This window comes from Anser anser (genome assembly GCF_964211835.1).
Source record: "Anser anser genome assembly, chromosome: 1".
NCBI lineage: Eukaryota > Metazoa > Chordata > Aves > Anseriformes > Anatidae > Anser > Anser anser.
The window spans coordinates 158095835-158119798 of NC_139720.1; the positions used below are offsets into that span (position 1 = coordinate 158095835).

The following is a 23964-nucleotide window of genomic DNA, read 5'->3' on the forward strand; positions in this document are numbered from 1 at the left end:
CTATTTCTGGGTTTGAACAGGAATTCCATTATGTAGCTGAGAAGTCTTTGCCAGCAAAAGCTTTCTTATACTGGCACAAACTAGTAATGAGATTCTTTTTCAATTAATTGGATTTTCCAACAACAACAAGAAAAAAATAAATAAAACATTGTCAGGAAGTTCTTGGCCATGCCTAATATGCATAAAACAACTTCTGGACCAATTCCATCTCTAACATTAAGACCAGTTACAAGTTAATGTATTACAATTTGCTGAATTGATTTGATCATTACTTCATAAACTTCAGTAGTAGATTTGACAGCACATTGTTCAGTCATGTTGTAACATTATTTCAATAACAGTGTCACTGCAGATATGTATCTAGCTAGTAATCGTCATGGTCCTTGATGAGTATGGGAGCAAACTATGTTTACAATATGGGTCTTGAGTAGAGATCTAAGAGATCTAAAGTTCTTTTTAAAAGTGATGGATTCACTTTCATAACATCAAGATTCAGAATGAAAAAACTCCTTGATTACAGATTCTTCAGCACTATGAGTCAGGATGTTCACTGAATATCAACTTGTTGAAGAAAACTCAGTTTCTGTTCAGAAACTTAGCCTTAAGAGATCATTGCTAGAATGAAGTTTCAAGATATAAATACTTTATATTAGTGGTCAGTTTCCTTAAAAACAACAAAAAAAACCAAAAACAAACAAACAAACAAACACCACCAACAACAGTTATATGCTGTCCCTTTTCTGATTTAACGTGAGGTTTGTTTAACATGAAATCTGTGACCTTACAGTTTCGACATTCTCAAAGAGTGCCCAATTGAGATTTTTTTTGCCTAATAGAATATGTCTAATGTTCAATGTAAAAGAACATTAGTCAGTTCTGTATGCTTATCATAATCTATGATAATTTGCAAAAGGTCTGAATCACATAAGAAGATTTATGTTCAAGCTCCGCAGGAGAGCCTGTAAAAAAAGGAATCTACTGATTCACAAATATTTACAAAAATCAAAATGGTGAGACCAGGTAAACAAGTAAAAAGCTGGCAGAATGCTGTCTTTCAGGACCTTGAATGTTATATTGCAAGAAACAGGTGTATGTGGTTTAGGGAACAAACATCTGATTAAAAGTAATTACTAGAAATAGCACCTTTATATTACAATCCTATCATGGTGAATTTGTATCAACTGCATAATGGAAACTCAAGCCTTGTGTCAATTCAGAGAATAATTAGACAAAATTCCTGTTGATAGTCACAACAGCAACTCAAAAACAAGTTAGCAAACAGAATTACTGTTATTCGTCTACAAGAGCAAACATCAAGGCTGACGTTGTGGATACTCATGTGTGTGTTGTCTTAACTTTATGCATTACAATTTTATTCATTTCGTGCCTTTCTAAAAAGTCACATCATCTGGTAAAATTCAATTTTTAACAGTGTAAATATTTTAAATTTATGTAAATAGCACTTTATTTAATGTAAAAGAGACAAAATGGTAAAAAGCATGTAAATAATGTTAGTATTTCAGGGGCATATCTTGGTAGGAACTGAGGAAAACAAATTGGCAACGAAATGACAAATATTTGGATATGTAATTCAATCCAAACAATGGTCTCATCCAGCAAGCACTTCAGTGAATATGGAATTTGCATGTGTGGGTAGCTGAGATGGTTTCAATTAAATGTTTTTGGGCATTAGAGATTACAAATGCTAGACAAAGTCCAAAGGATGGATGTCACCATTTGCAATATAGTCCATCTATTTTAAGATAGCTTTTAAAATCCATCAATATTTTAATGCTTAATATTTTATTGAATTAATGAAACAATATGGAAAGATTCTATTGAGAATGAGTTTCCACTAAATACACATTTATTTGCATTGTTTTATCTCAATACAAAAATGTGTGTAATTTCTAATGCCCAAAAATATTTAATTACATTTTAAAGATGGTAATAGCGGTCTATGCTAAACTGAAGTAAACAACATACTTCTTATGGTGTTAATTCCCAGCTGAGTATAATTATATATTCACAAATACATAGGTGTTTATAAATTAATGACACATAATACATGAACTATTCAATTCTACTATAAATGTATGATTTGAAAGATTTTTTTATATATATTTAATTGTTGTTGTACAGAAACAATAGTCTTATATTGGACATTTTCTATATTGCTTCAGTCTGAGACCATGTTGTGATATTCATAATATGAAATCATCCTCAAGATACTATCCTTAAACAAACAAAAAGAAAAAAAAAAAAAGAGAGAAAAGCAAGAGAAGCAAGAGCCATAATTTTATCTGTAAGGAGCTACGTATTTGTTGAAATGTGTGGAAAAAATATTGCTCTACTCCAGTCATGCACAATACAATTTTTTCCAAGAAATACTATAAATATTAAGAACGTTGAGGTTCATTTTCCCTTCATTTATAACACTGAACAAGCATCCAGTTTAAGTCTTTGACACCTTTGCAAAGCATTTAAAATACACAATGGAAAGTAAACTATGCGTTACAGTTGTTACGATTATGCTGAAATTCTGAGACACATATAAGTGTAAAAATACAGCCCTTAATATGACAGAAGACATAAGCTGTAGAATAGTGTGCTAAGCTGCAGCTATGAAAAACATATGTGGATTTTTTTTTCTTTCTTTATTATAATTCTGAGTGTTAATCATTCACAGCAGGAGGTGGTTAAGAGGTCTGATGGTTTGTTCTGATCAAAGCTGTTGGAGAAAGAGATGATCCCTTCCAAACAAAAAGAGCAAATTAATTATACATTCCATACCACTAGTGGACTCAGAATTGACATAGATTTTCCAGTGACTGTTCTAGAAAGATGAATTAGATATTACTGATTTTTACATTTTTCACAAATCTTTTTATTTTTATTATTTTTTATTTTATTATTTTTTATTTTTTTTTCTATTTATTTATTTATTTTTTAAAATTTATTTATTTTTTCCTGTTAAAAAATGTAGGAAGCCAGAGATTCAATTACCTCATTCATTTCTTGGTAAAATTTGGGGTTAGTATTTACTTTAATGATAGATATTTTTCTCTGTGACCTGACTTCTGCCTCTTAAACTTTCAACTCTGGGAATTCTCAGACTGTTGATGTAACTCCATAGTTATACCTTGAATTTGGTTGTATTCTTTCCCAGAGTCTGTCAGAGAGACTACAGAAGAAATGGTGTCTAATCTAACTTTATTCCAAAGAATCTTCCAATTCACAGAGACTAATGGGGAGTGTAATATTGTTGTGAAAAATTATTTTAGCTGTCCAAGGTAACAAAAAATCCTGACTCATCTGCTTGCATAAAGTGCTTTATAAATTCAGCCAACAATTGCAGTATGAAACCAGAATATTTCAAAGCTAAATTTTCTACTTCTATCATCTAATAACTGTGGAACAGTTGGATCAGAAGTTAATCTTCTTTAAATTGCTTTAATATATGAGACCTAACTACTGAACAAGTAAAAAGAAAGGAGGGAGCATCCTGGTCATCAGGATCCATAGTCAGACAGTAATAGAATGAGAATTACCCACTGACTTGACTATCTCCTGGATTTTCTTTTCCTCTCTTTCCTCCTAACAACCTGACACAATTCTTCCTCATCTTAGAATTAGAATAAAATTTGGCCAGGAATGTCAAAGGCAACAAGAAAGGCTTCTATAGGTCCATCAGTGATAAAAGGAAGATTAGGGAAATTGTAGGCCCTCTCCAGAAGGAAACAGGAGACCTGGTCACCTGGGATAAAAAGAAGGCTGAGGTAATCAATGACTTTTTTTGCCTCAGCCTTCACCATCAAGAACGCTAGCAACATAGCCCAAGCCCCAGAGGGCAAAGGGACTGGGAGAATGATGAAGGACTGTAAGAGAATCATAGAATCAAAGAATCATAGAATCATTAAGGTTGGAAAAGACCTCCAAGGTCATCTGGTCCAACCATTCCCCTACCACTGATATCACCCACTAAATCATGTCCCTAAGCAACAGGTCCAACCTTTCCTTAAAAACCTCCAGGGACAGTGATTCCACTACCTCCCTGGGCAACCCATTCCAATGCCTGACTACTCTTTCTGAGAAGAAATGTCTCCTAATTTCCAACCTAAACCTCCCCAGCACAACTTGAGGCCATTCCCTTTAGTCCTAATGCTAGTTATCTGTGAGAAGAGGCAGACCCCCAGCTCCCCACAACTTTCTTTCAGGTAGTTGTAGAGAGCAATAAGGTCTCCCCTGATCCTCCTCTTCTCCAGACTAAACTCCAGTTCCCTCAGCCGCTCCTCACAGGACTTGTGTTCCAGGCCCTTCACCAGCTTCATAGCCCTTCTCTGGACACACTCCAGGGCTTCAATGTCTTTCCTATATTGAGTGGCCCAAAACTGAACACAGTACTCAAGGTGCAGCCTCAACAGAGCAGAGTACAGGGGGCTGATCACCTCGCTGGTCCTGCTGGCTACACTACTCCTGATACAAGCCAGGATGCCATTGGCTTTAGCCACCTGGGCACACTGTTGGCTCCTGTTCAGGTGAGCATTGACCAACACCCCTAGATCCTTTTCCTCTGCACAGCTTTCCAGCCACTCTGCCCCAAGCCTGTACTATTGCTTGCTGTTGTTGTGACCTAATGTTCAAGTGGACATCAATAATAAGTGGTGTTCTTCAGGGGTCACTATTGGGACTGGTGCTGTTTAACATCTTTTTTTTCCCGTGACATGGACTGTGAGATTGAGTGAACCCTCATCAAGTGTGCTGATGATACACATGCTGTGTGATGCAGTCAACATACTGAAAGGAAGGGATGCAATACAGAGGGACCTGGACAGGCTTGAAAGGTGTGCCTGAGTGAACCTCATGAGGTTCAACATGGCCAAGTGCAAGGTCTGGCACCTGGTTTAGGGCAATCCCAAGCACAAATAAAGACTAGGCAGAGAATGGATTGAAAGCAGCCCCGAGGAGAAGGACCTGGGGGTGTTGGTTGATGGTGTTGGTTGTTGAGAAGGTCAACGTGAGCCAGCAATGTGCTTTTGCAGCCCAGAAAGCAAACCGTATCTTGGGCTGCATCAAAACAATCGTGGCCAGCGGGTTGAGGGAGGTGATTCTTCCCCTCTGCTCTGCTGTTGTGAGATCCCACCTGGAGTACTGTGTTCAGGTCTGGGGTCCCCAGCACAAGAAAGACATGGAAGTATTATAACGAGTGCAAAGGAGGGCCACGAGGATGATCAGAGCACTAGAGCATGTCTCTTATGAAGACAGACAGGGAGTTGGGGTTGTACAGCCTGGAGAAGAGAAAGCTCTGGAGAGACCTTACAGCAGCCTTCCAGTACTTAAAGGGGGCCTAGAGGAAAGCTGGGGAGGGACTCTTTGTCAGGGAGTGTAATGATAGGACAAGGGGTAACAGCTTTAAACTGAAAGAGGGTAGATTTAGATTAGATATTAGGAAGAAATTCTTTATTCAAAGAGTGATGAGGCACTGGAAGACGTTTCCTAGAGAAGTCATGGATGACCCATCCCTGGACGTGTGCAAGGCCAGGTTGGATGGAGCTCTGAACAACCTGATCTAATGGAAGTTGTCCCTGCCCATGGCAGGGGGGTGAGAATTAGATGATCTTGACTCAGAAATTATCTAACCAGACCAGAAAAAAAAAAAAAAAAGCATATAGACGCCATCATTACCTTCCTGGCTTCAGTCAGATCTTTAGCTCTGTTTGAAATGTGGTATTTATTTTCCTGACATCACTTGCTTTTGTGTGTTATTTTCATCTTCACATCCTGTTTCTTCTCCTCATACTTTCCCAGTCACAGAGGCACACTAGCAACCTCTAAAAAGTGTGCTGCCTCTAATGCTGTTCAATGTCCTGCAATCTATTAGCATGATGAGGGCTGTAAATGTCTTAGGAAAATTCCCAAGCTTTTTATGCTAAGACCCTGTAGCCCTTCCCAGCCTAGTTTCTAGCTGGAGTCCACAGTCAAGAGTTATGTTCCTGTATTGGTGGTGACTTAGTGCAGTGCATCCAAAGGGAAAGCAATGGGGTCTTGCCTAGCAAATGCAGATTCACAGAGAGTGCTTTGAAAGATTTCTACAGTGTTACCTAAGTATTTTGTTGTATAAATCAATGTATGAGTTCAGCTTCCTTGGACAAATATGGACGTGAAGAAAGTTGTAACTTCATTTGCAAAAATACTTTATAAGGCTGGCTTCAAAACCAGTCAAACCAATAAAACTAGGGCATAGATGTGTCCAGAAAATAATTGAACATTGCAGTGTTTTGTGTACAGCTTATCAAGAGAGACAAACCTTTCACAGCAATTAAGAAATCAAACATTTTAGCCTGACACACACTACTGTGTACTGCTACTGGGACATTGCTCAGATGAGAATGCCAAGGCTAGAAATTTGGGAGGTAGGATAAAGCCTCTGTTTATGATCTGATTATAAGAGAAGCAGAATGAAAATATTTATAATTACATAAAATCCTACTATATCTACTAGAATTAAAGACAAACTGCCTTGCTTTTGCAGCTCATGCTTCTACATGTGGTTCTGAATTTCTGTCTCTATTGATTTTCAACATAGAAAATAAAAAATATCTTTTGGATTTGGGGGTCCTAAAAATATTTTTTAGGAGGGAAAATAAGGAAACCTGTAGAAGAGGGAAACTGCTAGATGCAGGTTAGAATGTGATCATTTCCATTGTACCATGGTCTGAAACAATATCTGAAGATTTTTGTAAACAGGAATGTTACAGCAATGCACAAATGATGCACAATGACAGTTGAAATCTGTTCTCCACACATATGGCAAAATGTTGGTAATTTGGTATCCTGTTTCTGATATCACTGAGAGTAAAGGGTATTTAACCTTGAAAAGCCAACATGCATTAGCAGCGAGACATTGGTCCTGATTACTTCTTAGGCATTTTATAAGCTTTGATATGAAATATTTAAAATAATTGTAATGCTGATATTTCTCCCGTTGTCTGATGTTACTCCAGTCTATGGCTGTGTGAGCTGAAGGCTAACAAAGAGATAAGCAGCAAGGTCTAAAGAATGGGATTTTTCTGTCTCATTTTTCTTCAAGATTTGCCTTGCTACTGGGAGCATACAGTGCACATTTTAATAGCTTCTTCCTGCAAACATTTATGCACATGATTAACCTTTTTTGTGAGAATAATCTTCAGTGTCTTACTGGCAATAAGTATCAGATCGTCTCCATATGATGATATTGTAAGGTAAGCATGTCACTTTAACAGCTAGTGGTCACAAATTTCCTGTTAAGGAGGAAATGACAAGGTAAATATAAAGAAATGTCGTTACTTTCTTTTGTCGTTTTATCCTGCACTTCATCAAACCATTAAAATATTCTGTAGTTTTATTAGATTTGCACAAATTACAGCTACAAGTTCAAAGGCCTACCAAGGTAAAACTTTTTTTTTCCAAATATATTTCATAAATGGTATTGAAGTTCATTGTTTAAATAAAATGCATGAAATCTTTAATGATTAAAATGTTTAATTATTTACATGATATACTAAAATGGTGTAGTTGGACTGTGATTATTTACAGAATTTTGTATATATGAAAGACAGTATTTCATCTTAACAAATTTCGTTGTCAGACAAATATCACCAGAGGGTCAGACTTTCTTCTACCTTAATGCATGTGGGCTGGATAACTTGTGTGAGTGTCATGCTCCCCCTCCCTTCCTATTTCTACCTTACCCATTCCTTGCTGACATTTAAACCTGTTTCTGAAATTCAGCATGTCAATCTGCATATGCTGCTCTTTGTTTTCTGCTGAGATTGAGAAAAATGATCAGACTACTTTCATCTCAAAAGATCTGTACTGTATTCTCTCTGATGCACAACATCCCACTGGAGTATTGGATTGTTTATCTACTTGCACTCAAGCTTATCTTCCTCATCTCGTAATGTAGTACATTAAAACAAGACTGTTGCCCCATTTGTTTTCTTACTATTTTGCCACTGGCAGTTCCCTTGTCACTTTGCACAATTGTTGCACTATGCTTTGGAAACAAACACTTTAAAAATTATCACGATTAATTATGTTAATTATTGAAATACAGAGTAGGGCCCCTGTACATACCATACAAATTGTGGCAATTGAAATATAACTAGTTAAGAAAAAAATAATTTAAGGGGTAAGTCATTGTGATAACTACACTTCTTTGGGAGTTCTGTGTTTTAACTGTAAGACTTAAATTCAACTATCTTTTGTATGCTAAAACATACTATTTTCAAAGTTTTATTGCAGATATTTCAAATATATTAACCTTTTTTTGTGTGTGTGTGATTTCAAAATGTAACATACATCTATCCATCTCCTTCAGTGCATTGTTTTGCTCTCTCCCTTAATTGTTAGCACACAGATAGATTTTTAACTCTCCAAGACAAAGCCATTATTGAATGTCTCCATAGCTCCTCACATATTTTCAAGGCATTATATAAATATACAAATGTTAATGCTAAAAAGCGATTTGCTAAAGACTTTGATGACTGCATTAGACTAAAAATGGATTCTTGATAGTGACTATTAGTGACCCATTATCAAAAACAAAAATTATTTCTTCTTAATGGAAGTCCCAGAAAAACTGTTTTCTAAAGTCCTACTTTTTGGAAATTTTCTCCTTCAAATTATCATTTAGGATATGACTTTCTGTTTACAGCCTTTACTTAATAAAGAGTAGCATAAGCAAGAGCTCTAATTCTTTCCCATTTGAGCACTTCTGTGAAAAAATGAAGCCTCAAAAACACTTTGCCTTTTTCATCATTTAATAACATACACATGTCAGGAAGATAATTTAGATAGGTATTTAGATAGGTATTTTGGATGGTCGTATTTTCACACAATCACCTAACCCTTTATGAAAATAATAGGACTTGTGTATCTGGCATTTCATTAAGGTAGCTATATTGTATACAGAACTTCTGAAAAGTGAATGAGTGACCCATTCGCCATGTTTGTACATCATATTTAAATCCCAAAGTGCGATCAGGAAAAGGCAAAGCTGCTAAGCAATGGCAAACTGTTTATGTTATCCAGGAGTTCACTGAGATGTGTGATATTCTACAGGGTACAAGGAGGTGCAGCCCATACCAGAGAGCTGAAAGCTGCAGCAAACGGCTGATAGATACAAGGTGATGTGGTCTCACACCTTCTTGTCTCAACAAGTCCAAGATTAAATCTATAATAAGTGAAACAAGCTACTAGCAGACATAGTTTATGTGTAAATATGACTTAGCTTTTAATTTCTTTGGTGGTAGGATGCATTCTGCTGGGGAAAAAAAAAAAAAGCTTTGTTTCTGTTTTGTGGTAATTCAGAGTACATGCTAACTGATAGCTTTAGAAGTGTGTACAGATATTTATATGGTATAAGACATGCATTGAATCAGTTGAAGGTTAGGACTGGGAACACCACCATTTATGGGGTGGATGCACAACAACACGAGTAACATGTGAGGATTGTTCTGTTCTGATTAAAGGAATAAAACAAGAAGCACAGCAAAGCAACAGTATATACTATGTAAGAGTTGTGTAAGCAAAAAGATAGCAAGGAATATGTGCTGTAGAGACATTCCAATGGGCAGGTAACTTGTAACACCACAAAGAGCTTCCCTTGCCCGGGGAATGCATGTCTCTTCACCTTAGCAGCAGAGGTATCTGTTCTCAATAAATTGAGAAACTGTTTTTTTGGAGTCAGAATTCAGCTGCAGTAATGACATACAATTATAAGAAATGTTAGATACAAGTCCTAGCTTTACATATAGTGGTTTTTTTTTCTTTCTTTTTTTTTTTTTTTTTTCAGTCAAGCAGAGAACTGCCATTTGGGTATAGCTTCTGCCTTACTGGCTCCTACTTGCTGTAAGGCTAGACATTTCCCATTGTAAAGGTCTTTTCTGGATGTATTTGTGTGGGAGGAAAGAATATATGGCACTTGCCCATTCTGCACACTGAAATTTATGACTAGTTTATACTCTAAGATGTTATTAGGAGAAAAAATCAGACAGCAAAATTCTGTCTTTCTGCTGGTTTGTTGATATTCTGGTTGTGGAGACTCCCATCTGACAACGATTCTCTTGCACTTATTCTAACAAGCTTTATAAAAATCCCCCCTATGCAAATTGCCCTAGCAATAGACAGTAGTAAATTGTGGCTGGACTGACCTGCATGCAATCCAGCTCTTCAAAAGCACTTCTACATACAAGAGCACTCATCTGCTCTGCTCCACAAAGGCTGTCACTTCCATCTTTCTCCCAGTGGATTGTGGCACTCATGAGAGGTGAATCAAAGAAGAGGTCATAGATTTGAAGCCTTTTGCAAGTTAATTCTCTTAATCCATCCCTGGCAACAACATTTTCTAATAATTTCCCATTTATACTATCCAGGGATAATGCGTAGTAGTGTCACAGAAGAGCATTAATTCTATCAAATTTGATAGAATCTTGGCAGATACTAGCTAAGCAAACAAGCATTTTTTTTTTCATGTGCATTCATGTGCTTTAGCATTTTTATGTTAGTCTCCCCAAAACAAAGTATGAGCAAAAGTAACCTGATATTAGTATCAGTATTAGTATTAAACTAGTATTAGTATTAAATACCTCATGTAAAACTTTTTCAGGGTTGCACTTAAAAAAAAAAAAAAGAAAAAGAAACAAAAGAAACAAAAAAATAGACCACTTAGAACTTTTGAAATAGACTTTCCAAAATTTTACATTTAATGAATCTAGAAACAGGGACATTTGTATATATATATATATGTACTTGACTCAAAGTAAAGACTGAATCCCTTACCTCCACATAGCATAAGAACTTCTTATCCTTGAAGAAGCTTTTGGCTTCTCTCTTTCCTATTCAGATATTCATTCCTTATCTGACTCAATCCTGCTATTGAGACAGAGCTTTGATTTCAAAGCATCAACATTTTTAGCAAACAAAGAAACCCTAACAAAATGTTCTTTTTTGGTGTGGCAGAAGATCAGCAGTACTGGGACCTGTATCTTACTACCTTCCTGAAAGGATTGTATAGAGCTAGATAACCACCAGGAAAGTGAGGAGAAAGAGCGAGGGCAGCAGATAAATCTTATGCGAATTATGCCGCAGAAGAGTCACATGGACTAAGAGGAGCCCTCACAAAGAAGAAGAAAAAAATTATTCCAAGTCCCTAACTCTCTTAAGTGGAAAGAAAGCTATTGCTACTTTTAGCATCACAGTGTTGTATGCACTATTTCCAAAGTAAAAGCTCTCCTCTCTTTCCAAGTCAATTTCTATGAAGACAGACATTTTGAGTTGCAGCAAACTTACTGAGAAAGGCAAAAGTTTATACTAAGATTAATGAGAAAAATCAAGAGAAGACAACAACTTTGTATGAGAAGCACAGAAAGCTTTTCTGGGTAGCAGAGAGGTCTGGAAAAAGACTTTTCTGTGTAGGCATTGTTGTATACATATATATTTAATGCACTATTTGCCATATGTGAGCCACACAGAGCAATTAAGCTGGTTAGAGCTATCTGTGGGAAGTTCTGCAGGTTAGCAGATACTACAGGACATGGTCACACCACTTGGAAAAAAAATGCATGATACTGAAAGGATGCTTTCAGAGCAAGACATCTGACCCAGGGAACAGAGTTGAGGACAGTATTGTACCAAACCTTTGAGCTAAGACAGCAAGTTACATTTGCAATGAATTCCAATAAAGGTACTCTTTAATTTTTTCAGCCTTGATGTATTCTAGGTGAACACTAGGGTTCTTTTATATAGGGACATTTTCTGCAAAGAAAGCATGCACTACTGTGAAGAAAAAAAAAAAAAAGAGTTCTTTAATATAGAAGCATATGTCTCAAAATAATCATACAGTACAGGGAGAAAAAAAAAGACACACACGCACAAAAAAAAAACCAACATTTTCCCTCTAATAAATATTTATTTTTATGTAAAAAAAGAAATAAGTCTTTTACTTTGAGAAATGGTGAAATTAAGGAGAGGCAGATATTCTTGTTTGGTTTTGCTTTTTTTTTTTTTTTTGTCTGTTGCCTCACGACAAATTACTACTATATATTTACACAAAATATAATGAAGCTTATTCAGCAGACAAATAACATTAAGGAGTGGTGTATCATAACCAGATATACAAAATGTATTTATTTGAAATCTCTGTTCACATTCTTTTAGCCTATCTTCTAGCAAATACATCAGTACTCTAAGGCATACCTTGTTAACCATCAACTAAAATTATAACAACTGGTTTGATTGCTTCAGCACTGGGGAGTTAATGACTAAATTAGACTGTTGGCAATAACGGAGCTATCTTTTTAAATCATGTCAATTAGCATTAGAGTTTCTTCCCTCACGTATCCCAGGGGTCCCTTTTTGTTGCATTTTTTGCTTGAGATAAACAAAATCATTGCTTTTACCTATATCTCTGATACTTTTTTTTTTTTCTTTTCATCCTGTTATTGTTATTGTTGTCTTAATGATCCGGAGTTGTTGATAGCGCTGTCAGCTGCAAACAGTCTTGGAAGAGACTCTTCTCCCAGTAGTACACTGGAGTATCAAGTTCCTAAGCCTGTAAAGTACTGCTACCCATCTTCCTGACCTCAATTTACAACTGCACACCACTATGCTATTTAATAAAGTGTTCTGGAGTGTGTTAAAAGACTGTGCTGTACTTTCTTTGATATTAAAAGTTGACAGTAAAATTTATTAATAGTAAAGTTTCTGAGACATAAATTTGATACATAGGCTGACTTGGTCGCTGCCCGTCTACCCACACGTTGCAGGCAGTTTTTTATAGGAGCATTTTTTGCAACGAGAGGCAGAGGTTGTTTTCTAAACAATTGGTGCTTCACCCAGCATGGCAAATCAAAGCACTATAGAAACAATGTATTAGTGAATACAGAAATAACACATCACAGTGCATATTTTTGAACAAAGATAGGGGACCATTATAAAACAGATGAGTGTTTCAGTTAACTGTGTGTTAGTAAAAACTGAAACCAATGTTACTGACATTGCACAGTAAAACTAAATATTAATAGATAAAGCTGTTGAAGATATGCAATATATGGATTTAAGATTGGGATAGGAGAGGACGTCATGTCATCTTTATACTCCATCCTACTTCACATCAGAAAGGTTGTGTGACTTGCTGATGCCAATTATGCCAGCTAATATAAAAAGTTAGAATCATAGAATCATTTAGGTTGGAAAAGACCTCTAATATCATCAAGTCCAACTGTTAACCTAGCATTGCCAAATCTACCACTAAACCATGTCCCTAAGAACCACATCTACACATCTTTTAAACATCTCTATGGATCGTGACTCCACCACTTCTCTGGGAACCCAGTTCATGCTTCACAACCCTTTCAGTGAAGAAATTTTTCCTAATATCCAATCTAAACCTCTGCTGGTGCAACTTGGAGGCCATTTTCCTCTTGTCTTTTCACTTGTTGCTTAGGAGAAGAGTACGAACCCCACCTCCCTTAGCCTCCTTTTCTCCAGGGCAAACAACGCCACTTCCTTCAGTCACTCCTCGTAAGACTTGTTCTCCAGATCTTTCACCAGCTTTGTCGCCTTTCTTTGGACACACTCCAGCACCTTGATATCCTTCTTGTAGTGAGGGACCCAAAACTGAACACAGTATTCGAGGTGTGGCCTCATCAGAACTGGGTACAGGAGGACAATCACTTCCCTAGTTCTGCTGGCCATACTATTTCTGATACAAGCCAGGATGCTGTTGACCTTTTTGGCAACCTGAGCACACTGCTGTCTCATATTCAGCCAGTTATCGACTAACACCTCCAAGTCCCTTTCCACCAGGCAGCTTTCCAGCCACTCTCCCCAGCTAGTAACGTTGCACAGGGTTGTTGTGACACAAGGATCTAGTACTTAGCCTTGTTGAACCTCATACAGTTGACCTTGGCCCATTGATCCAGATCACTCCATACAGCCTTCCTACCCTTGAGCAGAACAACACTCCCACCTAACTTGGTGTCATCTGCAAACTTACTGAAGATGCATTTGTTCCCCTTGTTTAGATCATTGATAAAGATATTAAAGAGAAGTGGCCCTGGGAGACATCATTTGTGACTGGCCTCCAAGTGGATTTAACTCCATTCATCACCACTCTTTGGGCCCGGCCACCCAGCCAGTTTTTTACCCAGTGAAGCGTACGCCCATCCAAGCTGTGAGCAGCTAGTTTCTCCAGGAGAATTCTGTGGGAAACAATGTCAAAAGCTTTACTAAAGTCTAGGTAAACAGCATTCACAAACTTTCCCTCATCCACTAAATGGATCACCTTGTCGTAGAAGGAGATCAAGTTTGTCAAACAGGATCTGCATTTCATAAACCCCTGCTGACTGGGCCTGATCACCTGGTTGTCCTGTATATGCCACATGATGGCATTCAGAATGATCTGCTCCATAACCATATCCAGCACCAAGGTCAGACTGACAGTTTTGTATTTCTCCAGGTCCTCCTTCTGGCCCTTGTTGTAGATGGGTGTCACATTTTTTAGCCTCCAGTCAACTGGGAATCTCCTGGGTAGCCAGTACTGCTGATAAATGATGGAAAGTGGCTTGGTGAGTGCTTCCACCAGCTCCCTCTGTACCCTTGGGTGGATCACATCTGGCCCCATAGACTTGTGTGCATTTAGGTAGTGTAGCTGGTCACTAACCATTTCCTCTTGGATTATGGGGGTTTCGTTCTGCTCTCCATTCCTATCTTTTAGATCAGGGGGCTGGGTAGCCAGAGGACAAAAGGTCTGACTACTAAAGACTGAGGCAAAGAAGGTATTAAGTACCTCAGCCTTTTCCACATCCGTTGTCACTGTTTTCCCCCCACATCCAATAAAGGATGGAGATTCTCCTTAGTCTTTCTTTTGTTGCTAATTTATTTATAGAATTATTCTTATGGTCTTTAATGGCAGTAACCAGAATAAATTCCAGCTGGGCTTTGGCTCTTCTAATTTTCTGCCTGCAGAGACTCACATCTTTTTAGTCCTTCTGAGTGGCCTGCACCTTCTTCCGAAGTTAATAAACTTTTTTTTTTTTTTCCCCCATTGGCTTTTCTTTTGACACATGGAGATGTCCTGCTCCTGCACCTTTAATATTTCCTTCTTGAAGAGTGTTAAACCTTCCTGGACTCCTTTGCCCTTCAGGACTGTCTCCCAAGGGACTCCACCAACCAGTCTCCTAAACAGGCCAAAGTCTGCCCTCCAAAGTTCAAGGTGGCAGTTTGGCAAATTCCCCTCCTTACTTTTCCAGGAATTAAGAACTCTATTATTTCATGATTGCTATGTGAGCCTTCTCAAGCACTTCTGTGATTCCTAACCCATCAAAAACCTTTGTTTCATTGCTGTTGCATGTCTCTCCACTCCATACCTCCACTGCGATGGCAGGCCAAGGGATCTTGCTAGCCCACCATCCCACCAAAAAAAAAAAAAAAAAAAAAAAAAGGTGTGCCAGCCACAGGCTTATCTCTAGCGAGCCTGTTTATATCTCTTCCCCCCTTCAAATCTAGTTTAAAGCTCTTTCAATGAGCTCTGCTGAATCCTGTTCAAAAAACCTTTCCCCTTTTGAGACAGGTTTACCCTGTATATTTTTAGCAGGCCTGGTGTTGTGTAAAATGACCCACGGTCAGAAAAACACCTGCCACTGACACTAGGCTCAGAGACAGGTATTGATCTGCTGACTCTTCCTGTTTCTCTCATCATTCCCTGCAACTGGAGGGATAAAAAAGAAGGCTAGTTGTGCTCCTGATCTCTTACCAATTGTCCCAAGGCCCTGAAGTCTCTCTTGATTGCCCTCAGACTTCTTGTTGGAACTTCATCGCTGTCTATATGAAAAAAATCGATAAAGGATAATAACATGAACTCCACACCAGTGTAGGAAGTTTTCTCTTCACATTTTTAACCCAAGCCCCAGGGAGGCAGCAGACTTCTCTATGAAGTGGCTCTGGTCTGCATATTGGGCCTTCTGTCCCCTTCAGAAGGGAGTCTCTTGTGACAATGACCTGTCTTGTTCTTTGTGGAAGCAGTTTTGATGCAGGGCGTAGGCTGACTTTACTTTGGTGACACCTCTAGACTAGATAACCCATTGTCCTCAGAATTGTTTGGTTCTACTAGGGCCTCATACCTATTAAAAAAGGGCACCTAAGAAGGTGGGGTAGTCACTGAGGAGACATGCCTGCTCCGGTGGGCAGGAACTTTTCACCTTTGACCTTTGAGTCACGTGTTCAGCCAAGTGGAGAGAGGATAGGGAATCCTCCATATAATGTGTCCTGGCTGCCTACTGGGCCTGTCTCAGAGAAGGTAGAAAGCGATTCCAGTAGTCTGTCTGTCTCTCGCACTCCCTGATACTCCTCAGCTTGCTCATCTCCTCCCAGAACTCTGTCACTCAGCAGAGGAGTTCCTCTACCTGGGCACACCTCCCACAGATGTGCTCACTACTGCCATCATGTGCTGGTGTACGAGTAGGGCACACCTGCAGCATGACACTTGGGTAGCAGTGTGCTCCCACCAGAGCTCTCTCTGGGAAGCTGCGTTGGTTACAGTGGGTACAGAGTTTAGAGATGCCATGGACTTCTGCAGGGTATATATCATCACTCCCTGGTCAACCTGACAAAGCTTCCATGCCCTCCCTGTACCAATTGCCATGTGAACTGCCACACCACACTCTGGCTGACACACCATACCCTGCCCTGGTCACCATGCTGCAGGTCACTTGCACTCCCTAGGGGTTATGTTTGTATGTGTCTGGGTGGCTGCCGCTGCTCCTGGCCTCTCCCAAGACTCATTGGCCACTCTCATGAGGGCTGCCAGCTACTGGAGGCTCCTTCTGCTCCTTGGGGTTGTGTCCATGCGGGCAATGCACTGGAGCTGATTGCCTCAGTGAGTGACATATAAGTTTCACCAGTACAGTGTATTTCTTCCATGTTGCCAAATTGTTCCCTATTTTTCATGTATTCCAAGAAACACTAAGCACAAAAGATCCTTTGGACTTACAGAGTCATAACCAGAACCAGGATATGATCCAATGTTGTATATAGAAGAACTTTAACTTAGACACATGGTAATCTTACATGAACTTTGAAATTCACTCAAGGAAGAAAGAGGAATGAAAACATTAAGTAGTACATTGTTGACAGCATATGTTATTTAAGCTTCTAACTTTCTGATTCAAGTGGAATATCTAGCAATGAAGAAAGATATATCTGAAGATAGTTCCTGATATGAAAAGGTTTCTCATTCTATAAAAAAAGAAAAGAATATACTTTGTTGTTGTTGTTGTTGTTTGCTTGTTTTGTTTTGTTTGTTTTGTTTCATTCTATTCTGTTTTGTTCTGGTTTGGTTTGGTTTGGTTTGGTTCGGTTTGGTTTTCACCAAAGGTTCTTTTCCTTCATCATGCTGAAACCTATGTTTTTCAAAAGTTTCTAGGTGGACAGATCTATGTAGTTAAGTAATTGTTATGAAAAGAAGCCGATCCAGCTACAAAGTAGGTGCTGTAAGAAATAGTTCTTAATTAATACATATATTTCCAAAAGAGGAATAAGAGATTCATGTATTAGAATGTCCATAAAGTCTGGGGTGTGACTAGGATATAAGGAAATATACATACAGGCTCCCAATATCCAGGAAAAGAGAGATTTGAATTTAGGTCTCCCACATCCTTATAAAGGTTGGGATTTAGTTATTTCTTATTTTCTTTTTCTCTAGAAATATATATATATATATATTTTGTAGAATCACACACACAATGTTCCTGCTAAACCTTTCCTATCAGCTCTATTTAATATAGTAAAAGTTCAAGAGTGTTGTATATGAAGCATCAGCTTAGCCCATATGTAGTGTGACCTCAAGTTAAATCCCAGCACAGAAAAGTACCTACCAAGCCCAGCACCTTGCAGAAAATAGATTGCTTGTTGCATACTGTTTTTCTTCACAAACTCAGTTGTGTCTTGTTAAATTGAAAGTGTACTGCTTAAAAAGACTAAAAGAATCCAAATCAAGATTTTTTTGATCTGACCGCATGATACTATTTTCCTTATTTTTACCTCATTTTCACCAACATTCTTTAAAAATAAAATAATAAAACAAAACAAAACAAAACACAAGCCACCAACCAAACAAAAACAAAACAAAACAAACAAACAAATAATAAAAAAAAAAACAACACAACCCAAGCAAATCAAATCAAACCAAAACAACAACAAAACAAAAAGGAAAGTGCTAAAAGCTGCTCTACAGATTTTAAGCTTGGCTATTGTAAGTCTCTGTAGCTAACTGAAATTTACTGATCAGTGATGAAGTGCTGTCTGCTAGAGAAAGAAAGATAAAAAATGATTCACATACTACCATAGAATCGTTATATGGCTTATATCCCATGGCTTACAAAACCTGTGCATCAGAACCATGAAGGGACTTTTTAATAATGGCTATGAGGACAAAATCCTCTAATCCCTAAGACAGAGGTGGGGAGTACGGGGGATGAAGCTTTCTGATTCCTGTTGTTCCTTCTTGGTCCCTTCTCTGAAGAGCTATCAAACAACCAGGATTCACAAGGCTCCTCAGGCTGCATATTGCAGATCCAGAAGACTCTCTGTTATCACTCAGAGGAAAGAAAATCCTGTTATGTGATTTGTTTCTGGGATGACACTTCTGAAAGAGTTAGGAATAAGGGACACCCAGGCTGATCCACCTCACCATGCATAAACATGGAAAAAGAAAGAAGAGGGAAACTTCTCCTATGCACACATGGGAGAAGAAAGAAGAGAGAAACTGGGGAACACAGAAGAATATAGAGGACAGGACTGTACTAGGGAGCTGAGAAAGAGTAATGATGGCAGAATAAAAGGTGTTTTAGGCTAATGCAGCTGTTTCAGGAAAAATGTGGAAGAAAATCTGGGCTTTGGTTTAATTTGGTCATTAATTTTATTCATCTCCTGTTATCCCATGGTTCCATGAGGGAAAAAAAAAAAAAGAAAAAGAAAAAGAAAACAACAACAACAAAAAAGAACTCCATCCATGTAGCACATTTGTTCAAGGTCATGTTTATTTTAGGACTATTTCTTTAAAATTATCCTTCTTTGCTTATTCTGGTTCTGGCCCACTGATATTGTCAATGCTGAAAGCCAGTGGTCCACTGATGTTATCAGTGCAGGAAGTCAATGATGGAAGCCCCAGCTCATGTATCTTGCTAGTTGCTGGCATAGTTTTAAGTTCATTGGACCTGACCCTGACAGTCTGATAAGTGTTAAACTTTTATGTGCTCTTTGTGGGACTAATATTCATATTGCCTAGATGTACTCACAGAATATCTAATGAACAGTATAGTATACCCAAACTGAGTGGTCACCGTATTGCTGTAATCATGCATCCCTTCTGTCATGGAGCATGCTCCAATCATTCAGTGCATTCAAATGTCTCCCTTTAGGAAAAAGAAGCTTCCAGTTGGCAATAGCTGTATGGCCATGATCTGGACTGTGCTTATCCACTGCGTTTAATATCTTTCCAGTACTATAAAAATCAAATGTACATAATGCATGCTAAAAATAGAGTAATTCAAACATTTTTCCTTTTGCAGAGTTGTCCACAACAGCTCCAATTAGGTAGCCAGACAACAGTCAGGAGGTCAGATTTCATATTGCTACTGTGGTCCAGTCACAAGATGACAAATATTAACATGTATGCTTTCCACATAAGTATTAAGTTGTATGATTTTAATATAAGTGGAAAACAGAAAATGAATACAAGTTATAAATATTTCATGTAAGCAAAATCAAAGCTTTGAATTTTGCTGCACTCTTTAATCTCTTCCAAATATATTGTCTTTGCTGCAGATAAAATCAAATTGTGCTCTTTGGTTTTACTTGTGCAACTGAGGACAAATGATAAAGTTTAGGTATATTAAAGTCAGACATTTTTCACTTAGCACCTTCTTAGATGCTGTGGTTTACAGTTGTTGACTGAAGAAGAGATCCTGACACTGCTTATACACAGTCACCACAAAGTAGATTCAAACCCTTGATCAACATGCTACTGCAGCGGGCTACAAATGCTTGTCCTAGTATATTTTGTTTCTGTAACTTTTCCTTTATTCTTACTTTCTGGAGTAAATTGCTTTTCTTGTAGCCTCTTTGTACTATGTTCTGTAGCAACCTTCTCTGGCTGAATTTTCTCAGGAGACTGGCAAGCTGTTTTTGCACTGTGAACTGCATGTTCAAATGGGGGCATTAGATCTTTTAATTAGGCTTTTTGTCTGTGAAAGGACCTTGAAGAAGAGTCTGGATCTAGTTGTTCACTATCAGCCAGTCGACTTTTAAGATAGTTTGCCTACACAGGCAGGAGGTGAAATAATCTTTCAAATATGAAGGATGGCAGTCTGGTTTGCCAAGGCTCAACAGGGCATCGCAATAGTTTCTTCTCGGTTCCCTATTGACACAGTGAAAGTCAGGCTGAGACAGAGATCCCAACTTTGATTCCAAGTGTTCCCTAAAGTTATTTAATTACAGACTACCTCTGCCTTAAGCTTGAAGAGTCTTGAAAATAATCAAGAATTAATGCAAAAAAGTTCCGGGAATTAAAAGAAGAAAAAGTGTTAGGAACTTCTTCTGATTTTTAATGTGTGTTTTCACCCACAGAGACCACCATGAACTTCATTAAATAAACAAGCTTATGTATATTGTGTGCCATTTAGTGCATTAACCTGCAGAAAGGATATGGTATTTAGGTTGCAGTCCCTAGGCTTCAAGTGTTTGGTTGGTGCAAGTTAACGATAAATTTATACTCAATATAAACTAATTTACAGTCATTGTATAATGCTATGCATAATTTGTAACCACAACTAAAACGTATTTTACAATTATGTAAGCAATAGTTGAATCATAATTTGATTTCAGATTTGTAATAATTTTTATATCATTTGAAAATGTATGCTACTAGCACTCAGCATAGATTCTGGGCCATTTACATTTTACATCCTCTGGCTCCGGTTTCCATTGCTATTATCTGCTTCTGTTAAGAAGCCTTTTAAGTATAATTAAATAATTTGTTTATTTAATGCAAGAGAGGTTCTACAAGGTGTTGCCATTCCTTTAATGTAAAGAAGTTCTAGTATTATAATATTACAATAAATATAATGCATTCTATATTAATCTTACTTTGAATATTAAGACACTGCACACAATAATATCTTAATGATACGTGAATGTACTTGTCATGGGCATGCAGCTTCTAGCAGTAAATAGCACAAAAATGTAGGTTCATAGGAAAATGCAGGAGGTCTTCTGTCCATCTCCTGCTCAAAGCAGGGTCAGGCATGAGGTCAAATAAGATTGCTCTGGGCTTTGTCCAGTCTGGTCCTGAAAATCTTGAAAGACAGAGATGATACTTAACTTTATTCACTTAGAGATAAGCAATTATGTTTAAGTTAGGCCCAAGAGTAATTACAGAAGTAGGTTTAATTTTTGGATAATTCATAGCCCCATCTTGAAACACATTTGAATCTGAAGGGGATAATTGGAAATGGAGAAAGCAAGCATTCTCATGTTGAAAATATGCCACTGTAATATCTTATGATAGGAGTGAACAGTGCTATACAGAAACTTTTGTTCAATTCTGGCACTATAAATTTTTAGGTATCAAAATACTATGCATGGTAGAGAAAATCATCAGTCCTCTGCACCTGAATATCTTCCATCTATAATACAGAATAAAGCTACCTAATTATCTTGCAGGGGTGTTAGGACTCCTACTTCATTAACATCTTCAACACATTTAGTCACATTCAGAAGGAAAGCATGGATATTGGCAACCACAGTAGCACCATTGAAATATACAATGAGGTCACACTACAAGAGAGGATTAATGGCCTAGTTTTACTTTTGAAAACGGTAGTAAATATAACTTAATGAGAGTTTCAATGCACCACGGGTAACAATGATTCCAAAGGCTGGTTTAGAACACAAAATATTTAAGTGCAGAAATCATTTTAAAAGTTAAAAGAAAAAGTTGAAACTCGAGACAGTGATCTCACTTCTACAACCTACTGAAATCAGAATACGGAGTATCATATGGAGTGGCATAGCCAGTGAGTGATTCCTGTGGCACTGAATGATTTCTGTCACTCCTAATTTACATCTGCACAAACTCAGTCAAAATTACAGGGTTCTAAAAAAAATGCATTTCCAATACATGCAACAGTCACTTAGATTTCAACTGCTAAATTCTCGAAAGAATTTCTCTACAATGGTATGGTGCAATGCAGAGTTCTTTAGGGTTTTTTCTAAAACTGAAGTTCAGGGTTGCTGTGCATAGGTCAGGTTGACTTTAGAGTTTTTGTCTGTCTAATATTCTCAAATGTGTTGTAATGTGCTTGTTAAGGTTTTTCCCTTCACATATGATAATAATCATTAAAATAGCAAGCACATCAAGTTTCACAGAACCCACACACCAAAAAGGATAAGCTATGAGAATGAAAGGTCCCATGGGAGAAAGTAATGCTGGGTTATGATCCACGTTGCAGACATTGCTTATTCTTTTCTATTAAAAATCACAGGGAAAAAGGCTATCTTTGTATTTGCTCACAGTGACACTAAGTCATGCTTCCAGAGAGTTCAATTCATGTTCCCATGTGTCTTACATTTCTTGCAATACAAGGATTCAACTTCAAGAAGAACATAATCCAGACCTGGGAAATATGAAATTAAATCTCTTAAGTATAAGCTGGTAGCAGAATTTAGGTTTCCTACTTTTGGCACACTTCCTAAATGGTAGATTGTAAAAAGAAAAGAGATCAAACACCTACTCTGATATAACACCTATCTGGGAAAAAAAAAAAAGGGGGGGGAAAAAAAAGGAAAAAAAAAAAGTTCTTTCAAACAATGGTCCAGTGTTTTGCTTCAGTTCCACCTTGGCTAATATTTAATAATTTTTATCTGACAATAATTCCTAATTCCCATAAAATCCTTGAGACAAATACAATTGTGTTTTACTAAACTAAGGACAGCTAATTTTTATTCTCAATCTGCCACACTTTAATAACAGAACATGAGTTTCAAATGAATAACAAAATCAAACTTTACACTTTGAAGAATAAACTATTACCTGCCAGCCAATTTCAGTCTTTTCTTGAAGTTTTCTTTTAATTAATGGCAATATTATTTCTAGATAGGCAGTAAAATTATTCACAATGATTCAGGGAATAAAAAAAAAAAAAAGATATCACAGACCTTGAGATTCTTATACAGAATTTGTTACTAATGTATTTGTTTTACCACAATATTCAAACCTTGTCAGTCCTTTGGGGTTTGCAGAATATGCACAATACATGAGCCAGGCATCACCAGCTTGGCATAACTAACTATCTCAATTCTCTCCTCTCCTGTTTTGAAATCAGTCATGGAGCTGACAGGCAATGACCCTGTGTTCAATGCCTTCTCACAAAGTTACTTATAAGGGATGATTTTTCCATAAGAAAGAAAGTGAGCCTGGATGTCAGTTGCTGTAGTTTTGTTGTTGTTGTTTTTAATCCCAAATGCAGTATGAGAAGAAAACGCACAATAAAAGGTCACTTGATGAGCAGAAATATGCCCAATCCTAGCTATTGCTTCCTTCTACACACCAAGTTTAGCAAACAGTGGAAGCAATTGTAAGAAGTCAAAGAACACTGTAACAAGTAAGAGAAGGGAACTCAGCCAAAAGTATCTTTACAGAAGGTTTCACTTGCTACAGCAAACACCTCCTACAAAACCCTACCTCCACATTCTACTGCTTCAACCAGGAAAGTGACTTAATGCACACAATTTACATCACAGAATTGAAATGTGACCAAATCAATGTGCTCTAAAACAGAAGTAAGTGAGAAATGTATAGGAACATTTCAAAGATGGAAAAAAATAAAAAATTAAGAAAGCAACAAACATAAGTCAATCTTCCTA

At 37.5% G+C, this 23964-nt stretch overlaps 1 protein-coding gene and 1 long non-coding RNA gene across 7 annotated transcripts in view; one reads left to right on the forward strand and one right to left on the reverse strand.

Annotated features, from left to right (window-relative positions):
* The window catches only part of GPC6 (glypican 6), an 823519-nt gene that overhangs the window by 435131 nt on the left and 364424 nt on the right, over nt 1-23964 (reverse strand). The window lies entirely within an intron of this gene.
* Nucleotides 1-23964, forward strand: part of LOC310888141 — a 75140-nt gene that overhangs the window by 20864 nt on the left and 30312 nt on the right. The gene's annotated exons all lie outside the window — the stretch shown is intronic.